This window comes from Chenopodium album, chromosome 1, assembly GCF_948465745.1.
Source record: "Chenopodium album chromosome 1, dcCheAlbu1.1, whole genome shotgun sequence".
NCBI classification, from domain to species: domain Eukaryota; kingdom Viridiplantae; phylum Streptophyta; class Magnoliopsida; order Caryophyllales; family Amaranthaceae; genus Chenopodium; species Chenopodium album.
Genome location: NC_137834.1, coordinates 21,740,686 through 21,750,777, shown reverse-complemented (window position 1 = coordinate 21,750,777; position 10,092 = coordinate 21,740,686). Strand labels below are relative to the sequence as shown.

The 10,092-nt window shown below is 37.1% G+C and overlaps 1 non-coding gene across 1 annotated transcript; it reads right to left on the bottom strand.

Moving 5' to 3' along the window:
• Positions 1 to 9,134: 9,134 nt before the first annotated feature.
• On the bottom strand, positions 9,135 to 9,241 carry LOC145565346 (small nucleolar RNA R71). The gene has a single exon (XR_014095015.1). It is a non-coding gene; the product is annotated as a small nucleolar RNA R71 (small nucleolar RNA).
• Positions 9,242 to 10,092: the final 851 nt, after the last annotated feature.

The following is a 10,092-nucleotide window of genomic DNA, read 5'->3' as shown; positions in this document are numbered from 1 at the left end:
CTTATATTTTGAAAAGTCCAAAAAGATTTTTGTTTACTTTCAAGGTAATTTTGGCAAAATGTGTTTTGTTTGTTCTTATTTTGGACATTTTGTTTTGGAATTGCATTCTTGAATGTTTTTCTTCCTAAGTGGTAAATGTATGCACGGTTTGAGAGTGTCATTGGTTGACTCTAGGATACTATATGCTAAGGTAGCCGGTTTAAGAACTTTTAGGGGTCCATGAAGCCTTAGTTCACGGGAATGTGGTAAGATGGAGTTGCTCTCTATAGTGGATTTGAAACCCTTGGTTGGTATTTGTTTGGTTATAATCCCTTGTGAGCTTCATTTGTTCTAGCCTTCATCACCTTGTTGAGCGGCTATTTAGGATCCTTGACTATGCATGTCTTAATCCTTGTTTTGACCTCTAGCTCCCAAGATCGTGACCGGGCCTCTCTAGGGGAGGAAAAGGGCACATTTTCTCATTTTTCTTTATCTTGTTTTTATTTTGTTACAAATTTGATTTTCTATTTTGCATCAACCTACTTATTAACCAATTTGAGCCTAATGTTTCCTGCTCTTGTTTAAACCGCATTACAAACCCAATGGCCTATGTTTACCAACCCTTTTAGTTAGTGAAGCATAGGCATGTGAGGTTTGAGTTTTGAGAGTGTTGATCATGAGCAAGAAAACTTTGTGAATTGGTTTAAGTACAGAATTTGAAAGTTGAGCTTGAAAAGAATATGCAAAAAGTTCGAGAAGAAAGATGCAATTCAAGAAAATCAAATGAAGTTTCAAGAAAAAGCCGTCCATGGTTAGAAAAAGGCAAGGACACATATAAAAAAAAAAAAAAAAAAAAGAAACAAAAAACACAAATATATTTTAGTTTGGTTTCGTTTTCTTCCCTTGTTTAAGCATTGAGAACAATGCTTCGTTCAAGCTTGGGGGGGGGGGGGGGGAGCGTTCCTTCATTCTTTTTGTATATTTTGTGTGTTAGTGTTGAGTAAGCTTGTGGGAGATGGCATTATTGGTATTTTTTTTTTTGATATTTTGTGAATTCTTGAGTTTGTTTTTGAGAGTAGGCCACTCTTTTGCTTCACTTAGGAAATATCACCAAAATTTTCAAAATTTTACCCCGCCTTAACCCTTAGCCTTACGTTACAACCTAATAAAAGTCCCTTAGACTTTAGTGGGGTTAGGTCAAAGAACGGTGGAGGGAGATAGATCTCAAACCTATGGAGAGAGTATGCATAGTTGAGATGTCGGGATTACCTTCTCAAAGTTTTTCATTTCTTTATCTTTTTCCGGTTCCTTCGTGGAATCATGAGAAGCTAGCTTAAGGGTTGATTTGAAGCTAGTGGAGAGAACGCGGCCCGATTGGTTGGGGCTAGGGTGGATTGAGTCCTCATTAGTTCTCTATGCTTAGCATATGTTATGTTTCAATCAACCATTGACATCTTAGAACGTGCATACATTTGTCTATTTAGAAAGGTTCGCATTCATTGGTGTTTGTTCCTATCTCTTGTCCAAATATGAAATTGTGTTTTTTTTTTTTTTTTTTATGTTTCTTTTTCTTTTCTTTTTTTTATTGTCGTGCCTTGGTTTTTATTTAGAGTTGTGGGTTAAACTCTTAGGACACCCTCACGAGAGCACACTCGTCCTCTAGGGCGATCTAGGGGTTTAAAGGGCTTGTCATTAGTTGCTAAAAGTGACCGTGATTCCTACGAAAGTGAGTTAGTGTACATTCTTGTCTCCTTTAGTGTCTTAGTTTTGCTTGAATAAATCACTCTCCTTCTCTCGTGTTTCATGTTAATTTGCTCGAGGACGAGCAAAAGGTTAGCTTGGGGGAGTTTGATAAGTGACTTTTATGCCACTTTTTAGGGTGTTTATTGAGTCGTTTTTCGGCTTATTTTTCCAATAATTTAACCCTTTTTGTCCTTTATTTCTTTATTTACTTATTCTCGTCTTTTATCTTGTTTTTGAGTATTTAAGTAGTTTTTAATAGTTTTTAGCTTATTTTCTTAATTTATTTAATTTATCTTATTTTCTTTGTTTTTATTTTGATCTCCATGCTTTGGTTTTGTAGGAATTATGCGCCGAAAGAAAGAGGATATCAAGAAGCCAAGTTATCTGTTGTGCGCGGGGTGCTGTGCGGCTTATGCGCGGGCGCACATGTGAGGCTGTGCGGGCGCGCAGCCCTGTCAGAACCCGCACAGCCAGACTGAAGAAACAGAGCAAAACCAGAGAGTTTGCGCGACCCTATGCGCGACCTCTGTGCGGGCGCACACACCTTTGCGCGGGCGCGCATGACTTATGTGCGGGCGCACTTATTTTCCCCGTACCCACAAAGTTGCGGCCGCACACTACGATGAGAGGGCGCGCACACCTGTGTGCGGGCGCACAGGACTCATGTGCGGGCGCGCACGACTGGGTTTACGATTTATTTGCGCCTTGTTGTCCAAGTCTCTTTTTTTTTGGGGGAGCCACATATATATAGACGGGACTCTTTGTAAAAAGGGGGATCTATTATGCTATTTTCTTAGTTAGTTTAGGAGAGCTTCTCTCTCTTAGGGTTAGATTAGGAGTTTCTCTCTCTAGTTTAGGAGTAGTTTAGAGAGAGAAAGCTTGGATTTTTCATGGAGTTTTTGGGATTTTGAAGAAGCAAATTTGTGGATTTTTCCTCTCATAAATTCAATGAGTTTTCCTAACTTTCTCTCACCTTTATTGCTTTCATTTATTATTGTTTTTGCTTATTTATTTGTTTATTTGAGTAGATTAATTAGTTTAGTTGTTGATTCTTGCTTTTATTATTATTTTACCTTGTTTTCCATATTTTTGTTCATTATGTTAGTTTAGGTTTTGTTCTAGGGAAATGGATGAAGGTTATGTTAATTAATTTAATGATTGATTGTGGTTAGTATGAAATTGTTTCTTGATTATTGTGTATGGATGATGCTTTTATGGATTAGAATCTTTCTAGCTAATTGATTCTATGCTTTTAATTGGTTTTTCAATCAATTGTGCGAAAGTGAGTTGTTTGAGAACCCTAAATTCCTCCATATCTTTGCTAGGCTAGTTGCACGAGAGTGAATTAGTCTAGTAGGATTATTAACATGTTTAATTGCGCGAGAGTGAGTTAAATGTGTAAATCGTCCTAATTGAGGTCATTTTCATCTAATTGTTTGATGTTGTTGAATGCATTGATGTAATTGGATTCCACTTTCCCTAGTTTTAGTTATTTGCTCTTAGTAGTGTTTAATTGAACCTCTCTTACCTCACAAGCTTTCCTAGTAGTCTAATTAGCATAGATTGATACACTTAGTCCTTTTGGGTTCGACCCTTTACTTACCCCTATACTCGTATTAGGGTAGTTTAGGTATTATAAATTGTTAATTTGATTAGGGTTAGTAGACTAACGACACTATTTTAACCTTCGATCAAATTTTGGCGCCGTTGCCGGGGACTAAGGCGTTCATTAGTTTGTGTTGATTAGATTAGCTAGGTTCTTGTATATAATTTGATTTGTGTTTGCTTTTCTTTGTTCTTTGTATAAAAATGGCATGCTTATCTTTTCCTCAATTTGATGGTGAACCCTTTTATGCTTACTTTGAAAGACTAGATGGTTTTCTTAGTTACCATGGGTGTTCTCTTAATGATGCTTGTGATATAGCTTATTGGGGCATGAATGAGTATACTAGGGGAATGGTTGAGGACATGAATAATGGTAGATTTTGTCATTTGTCTATGCATGATGCGTGGGATTTCTTCACATGGCTTGCTAAGGATTCTTTAGATAGAGAATCTCATGTTTCTTACTTTGATTCTCAATGCCAAGATTCTTTTAATTTTTGCATGAATTCTCTTTATACTTCTTATGTGCCTAGTGATAATCCAAGTATGCAAATTGACTTGGTAAATAAAATAATACGGAAAGTAATAAAAGATAGATTTTAGGAAAAGATTTTCTAAAAATTTTTATTTCCTTTAAATCGGGTTGTTAAAAAGATAATTCTTTTTAGCAAAATATCTTTTTATCTTTATTTTTCGGAAAAGATTTTATTCACTTGATTTACATAAAACTGTGTTTTAAAGATAAGTTAAGTTAACTTATTTATCTTTTAGAAAACCTACGTTTTATACGAGTGTTACTTGTATAAATAGTGGAGAGTAAAATGGTTTTAGGTTTTTGTGAGTTTATGCGTGAAGAAATCATTGCGCTATAATTGAGTAAGTTTACCACGCTTCTAACTTGTCATATTAGTTTCGGATTTCGTGCATTGCTTACCTATCATACTAGGTGTCGTATACTTATATTAGGTTGGGTTATTTGGGTGAGTTTATTTTTTATTTTACACAAAGTTTTGTAAGCTTCTTGATGAGGCTGAGAGTTTTGTACTTTGGCAGCACGTGTAGTACTTTGGTGGTACGAGTAAATCTAAGTGTGGTGCTTAGTTTGGGTAGGATCGGATAGGGTCCTATCAAGTAGCAAGTCCAGTGAGGATCTTGTGAAACTAAAGGTCCGTGTCAAATAGGTTGTAACATGGTGTTTGCCCTATTATAGTGAAGTTTGTGTGTTTGAAATCCCTAAGGTAGGGTCGAGGTTTTACTTCCGGTTGGCCCCTGGAAGGTTTCCTCGTACAATCTGTGTGTGCTAGCAAGTTCCTATATGCATTGTTTATTAATCCGTAAAAAGTAGTCATTAGGAACTTAATACAATTTACCCCCCTCTTGTATTAATCGTCTCAACTAACAATTGGTATCATAGCAAGGTTCTCACGTGTAAGCAAATAACTTTGCTGAGTAAGTTCTTGGAGAGATGAATTACAAGGAGAAACTTGAAGAAGGGTATTCTACCCAACGTCCACCCATGTTACTTGGTAAGTTTTACACCTAATGGAAGAACATGATGGAGATCTTTATCAAGGCTTAAAATTACCAAGTTTGGCGTGTTATTGAAACTGGTGATTTTGAAATAACTACAACCAATGACAAGAACGAGGTAGTTCCTAAACTAATTTCTGATTATGATAAGGAAGACTATCAGAAACTTGAATTAAATGCTTTAGTTATAAAGTATTTGCACTGTGGACTTGGACCTCATGAACATAATCGTATCATGGGATGCAAGTTTGCTAAACAGATTTAGGATCTACTAGAGGTAACTCATGAAGGTACCAATGAGGTAAAACGTTCTAAAATTGATTTATTGATGTCTAGATATGAAAGGTTTGAAATGCAATCAAAGGAATCAATAGAGGAAATGTTTACTAGGTTTAATGATATTATTAATGAATTGAACTCCCTTGGCAGACGCATTCCTATTGATGAACAGGCAAGGAAGATCTCAAGGAGCCTACCACAAGATGAACGATGGAGATCCAAGGTTACTGCCATGCAAGAAGCCAAGGACTTCACGAAGTTTAACATGGAACAACTAGCTGGATCATTGATTACTCATGAACTTCACATGAGTTCCAACTCTGAAAGTTCCAAGAACAAGAGTCTTGCTCTTAAGGCTCAAGACTTAGAGGAATTGGAAACTAATGAGGAAGAAATGGCAATTCTAGTTAGAAAGTTCAAAAGGATGATGAACTACAAGAAGTTTGATAGGAACAAGAAGTATGCAAGTTCCAGAAACACAACTTGTTTCAAATGTGGGTCTAATTTAAAGATCACTTCATCAAAGATTGTCCTCTACCAGACGGTGAGAAAGTAATGACAAAGGGCAAGGAGCAATCCAAAGAGTCAAGAGTCTATAAGCCTTAATTCACCAAGGACAATGTGAAGAAAGCCATGCTAGCTGCTTGGGGAGATTCAGAGGAAGAGGAAGAGGAAGATCAACCGTTAGAAGAAACTGCACATCTATGCTTTATGGCAAAAACTGATGAAAAGGCAAAACTAAAGGAACTAGAATATGAGGTATGGTATTCTTAAAAAGAACTTAGACATTTCTCTAAAGAAAACTTAATATTTGCTGTTTTAGAAATTCAAGAAGAATTGAAATAATTGCACAGAGCTAAACAGCAAAGTGATGAAGCTTTGGTAACTTATAAAGAAAACAGTGAGTGGGTCGATAATATGAAATTTGATATTCAATATAGATTCTTTAGTCTGTTTGATGACAACAATTTTTTGAAAGAAACTATAGAAAGGTTGAAACATGATAATATAATGTTAAATGTGGAACTTTCCTTGATGAAACTCTGTCTTGAAACTCCTGATTCTGAAGTTCCTCAAATTGCTCAATATCCGAATTTTGAAAAACTAAAATCTTATTTGGAAGATATAAAAGCGGACAGGGCAATACTTGAGAGGGAACTTGAGAAAGCCAGGAAAGGTAAACAACCTATAGACTACAGAGTTCCAGATTGGATCACTAAATCCCAAACCAAGAGAATAGAAGGTTTGGGTTTTAAAAAGAAGTTCCAAAAGGAAAGGAAGTATGTTCATCTTCCTAGTAGTATTGTTTGTTATTTCTGTGGCAAAACTGGACACAAACAGGTTAAGTGTCCTATGAAAGAAAAGAGTACGCAGAAAAATAAAAAACATGTAGAACAGATTTGGATCAAGAAGAATGATGAACCTGCTGCTCTTACACAGGAACCCAAGGAAACCTGGGTTCCTGAAACTAACGTTTGATTTCTCATGCAGGTTCCAGTGAGGGGGAACAACATTTGGTACCTCGACAGTGGTTATTCTAAGCACATGACTTGAGACAAATCTAGATTTCTCGCACTGGATGCCTACTATGGGGGAACTGTGACCTTTGGTGATAACATGACAGGAGATATAGTTGCGATTGGCAAAGTAGGAACGTCAAGTTCCCATGCTATTGATAATGTATTTTTGGTCGAGGGTCTCAAGCACAACTTGTTAAGTATCTCACAATTTTGTGACAAAGGTAACTCTGTAAGCTTTACTTCAAATAAGTGCAGAATCATTCACAATGAAACTGGGAACATTATTTTAGAAGGAACTCATAAAGGGAACACATATGTTGTGGATCTTAACGAGGTTCCTAACAGCAGTCTAATGATGTGTTTATTTTATATAGTATTTTACCCTTGTCCCTTGGTCATAATTAGTAGTGTTTTTGGCTCTTTAGAGCCACTTTTATTACTAATTAGTGTTTTCTAGTGTTTTTGTGGATTAGGTTGATATTTGCAGGGATTTAAACTTTAGGAGTATTTTCCCGAGATATTTTGCAGCAATCACGAACATTTGAGAAGCACGACCAGATTTTATAGCCCAGGACCAGTTAGAGCCATCGAACCGGTGATTAAGGGCTCGGTATAGGTGATACCGGGGCATTTGGACCGAGTATTCAAGTCCCAAGGAGGAAACCCAGATTGACCCAAAGAATTGGAGCCCAATTGTAGTCCAAATAGTTGCCCAAGAGAGCCGCCCGGCAAAAAAGGCTGGCACCCGGAGGCGAGCCTGGCCGGGCGGGAGAAGCTAAGGTCGGCGCCCGGTGACGCGCCCGGCCGGGCGCGAGATTGGTACTGACGAGCAAAAAGGCGCGCCTGATCGGGCGGTGCCTCGCCCGATCAGGCGCATGTTATTGTTAGGAGATGATTAGCGTCGTTTTAGTTTGTTTTAGTTTAGAATTTGTACGGAGTATAAATACTCTTCCGTAATACGATTTTAGGATCTCTCTCTCTCTCTCTTACTTTTTCTTTACTCTCTTAATTGTTCTCTTAGATTTTCTTTCTCTTAAACCTTTGTTCTATATCTACTCTTAATTCCAGATTTATTTTGGTAACGATTTCTCTTCTCTTAATCTTAGTTGTTTATTTTATTCCTTTAATCATGTCTTACTTTATTGCTTTGATTTGTTTAGTTCTTATTATGTGTGAGTAGTTCTATTTCTAGGGTTTATGGGGATCCGTAAATAATATGAAGGGGTAATTTATTATTGTTAATTATCAATGCTAGATTAATTTCCTATTGGTTGATTTAATGCGCTGTGACTAGATTAGGCCTGATCTTTTATGCATGAGTTTGACAATAATGATTCAATATTCGACAGATGAGAATTGATGTTTAGGTCTAGTTTCAATAGGCAGGTTAATTTATAAATGGTTAGGTCGAGATTCGAAAGATGAGATTTAATGCCGGTAAATTAATTGTGTGATTATAATACGTAGCGAAACCCCTTTATAATCTGATTAATGTATGCATTGATGAATGATTATTATATTCTACCCTGGATTATTATTTATTGGTGAACCTATGCCCTAGATTCTTTTTATATATTATTTTCTCCTTATTCTTGATCTCCGTAGTTTAGTTTATTATTCAAATATAAATATTGGATACTTAGATAATTTAGATTATAATAATTAGTTAGGAGTAGAAAGACCTGTTTCCCTATGGTGTTCGACCCTAATTCCCTATCTACTATAGTTAGAGGAATTAGGTAATTATTTTTTATTAGGGGATACGACTTTACCCTGTCAAAATTTGGCGCCGTTGCCGGGGAAACGATTTTATTTTTATTTCTAATTATTTTTGTAGTCTAGGTTATTTTCTTTTTTGTCTTAGAGAACGTTAGTTCTCTGAGGCAAAACTCATATTTGCTTTTAGTTTTTTTGTTTATGCCCAGGTGTTCCAGATCAGGGTACATTCCATTCGATCTTGAGATCGAGCGTTCCTTCCATAGACAGAAAAATCTCTACAAGCAAATCCTGGCGGATTCTGGTGATAATAATAATAATCACCGCGATCCTCCAACTGGTTCTAGCGATTCAGAGGTATCATCACACGCAGAATCAGAGGTGGTGGTTCCAAAGAAGCTTAGTGATTACTCACAACCCTAGCTTACAGATTTTCCACATCTCACCCCTACTCCGGCTCTTGATGGGGTTCAATTTGAAATTAAACCTCAATTTATAACGATGATAGAGAGGAAGCAATTCAGTGGAGCCAAGGGTGAAGACCCAAATCTTCACATTGCCGACTATTGTCAATATTGTAATACCATAAGGCAAGCCGGGGTCACTCAAGACCAAATCAGGGAGATTCTCTTTCCCTTCTCTTTAACTGGAAAAGCTAAATTGTGGTTTAATGGCTTAAATAGAACTGCGCTTGGTATAACTGACTAGGAAACTCTTGTTTAGAATTTTCATAACAAGTATTATCCTGCAGAGAGAACAGCCGTATTACGGAGTGCGATTCAGAACTTTGCCCAAAAAGCTGATATATCTTTATATGAGGCTTGGGAGAGGTTCAAGGACTTACAAAGAGAAAGCCCTCACCATAATTTAGCACAATGGCAGTTAATCAAAGCCTTTTATAATGGCATTGGAAATTCTTCTAGAATAATTTTAGATTCTGCAGCTAGTGGGAGATTTATGAATCTTAATGTTGATGATGCAGGTCAGGTTATTGAAGATATGGCGATACACAATTCCCAATATGGGAATCCTAGAGGATTTGCTAACAAGGGGAAACATAGTGTTGACTCTATATCCTTTTTGCAAGCTCAGCTGACCTCTATCTGCCAAAAATTAGATAATCTAAGCACTGCTAATGTAGCTAACGTTTCTGCAATAAATAATAATTATAATGAGGCTTTCTGTGAAAATTGTGGTATTATAGGTCATTGGGAACAAGATTGCAGGAGTTCCGTGGAGCAAGTTAATGCCTTTCAAGCTTATAGGCAGAATAACCCATACTCCAACACCTACAATCCTGGGTATCGGAATCATCCGTACCTTTCCTACCGGAGTACTAATGTTCAAAATCCACCACAACAAGAACCACAGGCGCCACAATAACAACAGCAGAAATATTACCATCCCAATGCTAGCTAGAAGAACCAACCACAACAACCCTCCTCATCTTCCGACTCTTCTCTGGTGGAAATTAGAGCGATGTTGGTTAATATGAAGAAGCACATGGAGAGTAGAGATGCGACAATTGATTCAATTCTAGCGCACAATAAAATTGTAGATAATCAAATTGCGCAACTTTCCGCTACTCTACAAGCCCACCAACAGGGAGCTCTGCCGGCACAGCCGACCAGGCCTACGTATCAAGCCTATGAAATTACTCTAAGGAATGGTTTAAACTATGAAGGGCCCTCTATGCCTAGATTTGATGAACCTGTTTTAT